Source organism: Triticum dicoccoides, chromosome 3B, assembly GCF_002162155.2.
Source record: "Triticum dicoccoides isolate Atlit2015 ecotype Zavitan chromosome 3B, WEW_v2.0, whole genome shotgun sequence".
Taxonomy (NCBI): domain Eukaryota; kingdom Viridiplantae; phylum Streptophyta; class Magnoliopsida; order Poales; family Poaceae; genus Triticum; species Triticum dicoccoides.
In genome coordinates this window covers 9,184,677-9,188,885 of record NC_041385.1, presented here as the reverse complement: position 1 = coordinate 9,188,885, position 4,209 = coordinate 9,184,677, and positions in this window count along the sequence as shown.

Here is a 4,209-nt window from a genome sequence, read left to right as displayed (position 1 = left end):
TTCAACCACCTCTCCACGGGTTACTGTTCATCCATCCCTCCACCGTCTACTGTTCATCCAGCCCTCCACGGGGTCGTCCTGTTCATCCAGCACTCCACACCACGGGGTCCTGTTCATACAGAGGCAACGCCACCCCTCACTGTTCATCCAACCCCCCCACAACGCTCATTGTTCATCTAGAGAGGCAGCATCCATCGGCTTCAGTTAGCAGCAGTAGCGAAGGAATCGCTCGATCGGGTTCAGTTAACAGCCATCGATCGATCGCTCGGGTTCAGTAACGCGTAGCCTGCAGTGCAATCGCTCGGGTTCAGTTAGAGCCCAACGCCTCGCTCGGGTTCAGTTAGAGCCAACGCCTCGCACACACGCGCGTACGTGTACGAGAGAAACACACATCGCTCGGCCCCCGACCTCCCACCGTAACCGGGAACTCCCCGAAATTTTCCTCGCCCTCGCTTCTACCACTGTTTTTTTCCGTCATGGATGGCCCAAAGAATGTCATGCAGTTGCGTCTCCGGCCCGCCCAGGACGAAAAGCCCATTTTCTGTCATGATTTTTTGTCATAAAAGTAGGAGCCCACCACATCTATGATGATACCGGGTTTTGTCACAATTATCGTCATAGAAATGTCATATGTATGACAGTTCAAAAATTCGTTCGGCCCAAAATGTCACGGATGTGTCTTTTTTTTGTAGTGTATGTGAAATGCATGCGAGATCGGGTAAGTAAAATTCTGTACCAATTTTCACATGATCCCTTTATGGACGGCATTAATTCGGGTTTGTGGTTGGCAGTTTCCCGAGAGATGCAACTTGTTCGAATTTGTCGATGATCCAACTCCTCCTCACCTCGCGCAACTGATTATCGATCTCCGAGATGCTGTTTTGTCACTGAAGAAGGAGAAGCAAGTGCTACGTGCTGAAAGAGATGACCTTGAGATGGCAAGGATTGCTGATTATGCTGAAATGGAGCCCCTAAGGCGTGCATTGCGTAAGAAGGACCAACTGTTGATGGAGAAGGTGAAGAAAATATGCCCTAGAGGCAATAATAAAGTTGTTATTTTATATTTTCTTATATCATGATAAATGTTTATTATTCATGCTAGAATTGTATTAACCGGAAACTTAATACATGAGTGGATACATAGACAAAGCATTGTGTTCCTAGTAAGCCTCTACTAGACTAGCTCGTTAATCAAAGATGGTTAAGTTTCCTAACCATAGACATGTGTTGTCATTTGATGAACGAGATCACCTCATTAGGAGAATGATGTGATGGACAAGACCCACTCGTTAGCTTAGCATATTAACACGCAAGGAGAAGCAAAATGCACGGTGGGGCTGCTGATGACAGAGCAATAATGGTGGGAAGCCACCGAACTTGGAGAAGAACCTCCAAGACACCACCAACTCCAACCATGTCACCGCGGATGCCCACCAACCAGACCGAACTTGCCACCACCCCATGCTCAGCGAAGGCGGCACCTCCATGAAGGTGACGGTGCCGCGAGCGCCGCTACCGCCCAATCCAGAGAGATTTGGGTTTTCACCCCGGTGCACGAGCAGGGGAGAGAGGTAGAAGGGGGGAAGGGGTCACCTTGACGGAGCCTACAAGTAGGAGACGGCACCCTCAGGTGTCGCCGTAGTCGTGGCTGGCATAGCCAGCCGTGGATTTCTCCAGGCCCCACATGTCCCCCACCCCTACCACAGACGCGACGCCGACGACCTGGGGCAGCCAGAGACCAGATCTGACAGGGGCCAAAAGGGTTGGGGGCGGAGGCATCAGATCCGGGGCGGGCGCCCCCGCAACCACCGCGCCCCATAGGCACCACCCGCCGCCGCCTTGCCACCCGCGTGGCCAAGGGGGACGGCCAGCAACCGCGACAGCCGCCAGCTGAAGACGACGACGCACCACCACCCGAGGCCGCCGCCCTTGCTCCAAAGCCCCCTGCGCTAAACAGAGCGGACAGACCCTCGCCACCACCCTCTCCGGCAGACGCGCGGCTTTCCGGCGACCCCCTCCGGTGGTGGCGAGGGAGAGGAGAAGGGGGGGAGGGGGCCGACGACGGCAAGGGTTAGCTATCAATTGAAGACAACATTACGAGGCTTGTCCAGCTCCCTCGTCAGTGGAGTCTGGGATGTCTCGGGCGAAAACCCAAGTTTTGCCCCAGGTCAGAGCGGACGCCGATGGCGTTCTCCCTTGACTTCCTCCTAGGGATGACGCCTTCGAGGCCTTCTAATTTTGCCACAGACCACATGGGCGCGTGGCCTCAGAGCCGATGTGGAAGCCGGAGTGAGGACCCTGAGAACCGCTGGTCGTTGTCTATTTTGGTTGCTTTGCCTGTAGAGCCATTGACTCGATTGGTGCATGGCCCCATTGCACATGTATTGATTTTTAATGAGAATTTTATATGAAATTGGTGAGATATCTTCCGACGGAATGGAAAAATGGAGTAACAAGAATACCGTTGGAAAGAGACATAGGACAGTACACTGTAAAAAAAAATCCCGAATTACCTACGATCACATCATACGGCCCGCTCTCTAATCACCCTAACCAGCGCTGCACCTGTCGTGCACGCAAATCCACTCACTCTTGCATTGATTGGGCGAGTGCAGTGTTATTACTACTCCCTACGTCCGGTGAAGAGTGTACATGTAGAAATTTTAGGACAAATTATAGAGTTAGTTAAAAAAATGCATTGGAAATGTGCAAGTCACCATCTCTCTCCTCTTTAATTACCCAACCCCCGACGAGCTAAGTGCACATAGAAATTAAGAAGACCATGTGTAGATTGTTATTGGTCTTGATTACCGTGTGATGAGAGAGGAGTATTTTTTTTCCACTTTAAAGTGCATAGGGAAGATAGAAGTACACTCTTTTGTGGATAAATTTTGAAGTTAGATGTACACTCTTCACCGGACGGAGGGAGTAGGTGATAGTATTTTGCAGCGTCGTGGGATTCCATGCCACAGGAGGGCACACGAGGAGACTTTAGTACAAGTAGCACAGAAGATCACGCTAGCAAGGGAGGGCAGATGGGCGTGGGTCCAGAGCATTCATTAACTGCATGCATATCTTGTACTCCTATTGGGTAGTACTACTCCACTAGTAGTACTAGTAGAGTGCCTGTGCGTTGCCACGGTCTCTTAAAATAGTTCGCAAGAGTTACATGTTAACTTTCTAAGGGCTTCCTCCGCCGTAGATCCAGACCCCCGCCATTGATTCCACCCCGCCTAGGCCGCCGCCTGCCACCCCCATCGTGTTCGCCTCCGCTCCGGCTGCCTCTGCCCCGCCCCGATCCCGCCCGCCTCCTCTCTGGCAGCCTTCGCCTCCGGTCCATCTTTCGCCCGGCCCCGCTCCATCCGCCTCCTCTCCGGTCTGTCTGCCACCCCGCTCCATCAACCTCCGCCCCGCTCCGTCCGCCTCCGCCCCGCACGTCGCTGCCCCGCTCCCTGCTCGGCCGCCGCCCGCTCCCCGATGGCGCCGAAGAAGACGCCCAAGGGCAAGTCCGATTTCTTTGGCATGAGGGCGAAGCCCTCCGGGAACTTCGGACTGGAGTTCTCCGACGCCGGGCATCGTAGGTGGCTCGGCACGTATCCCACCGTCGATGAGGCCAGCGTGCCTACGGCGTGGCGGTGTGGCGTGCCGGACGGCCGAAGACGGACCTAAACTTCCCGGAGGTCGAGTCCCAGGCGGTGGCGGAGTGGCTCGTGCCGCAGGACATCCACATGGAGGAGATACCGGCTAAGAAGAGATCGGCGGTTGTTGTCGCTCCCGGCGAGAGCGACGAGGCGGCGATGGCTTGGTTTGCGCGATTTGCAATTTGCTGCAAAGCCATCTCTAATGAAATGCTATTTGATGCAAATTTAGTGGTAACACATACCAGAAGTGTAACCACAACCACAACCAGAGATAACATATCGTGGCAAGCGGATACCAAAAGAACATGATCCACAGCCAGAGGCTCGGGATAGACCAAATGCAGCGACCGTTAACAAATCCAAATTCAGTGTTATCAACAACCACTTATATATATTTGGACGTACATAGAAATTAGATATTTCCTAATTGTTTGCATAACAAAAAACATACTGGCTGCAAGAGAATGAAAGACTAACCTATTGATGAGCACAACAGTACATACCATCCCATCATGATGTTGCCATCTCTCACACTTGATGATTACATCTTGTTATTTCTAACATGTAC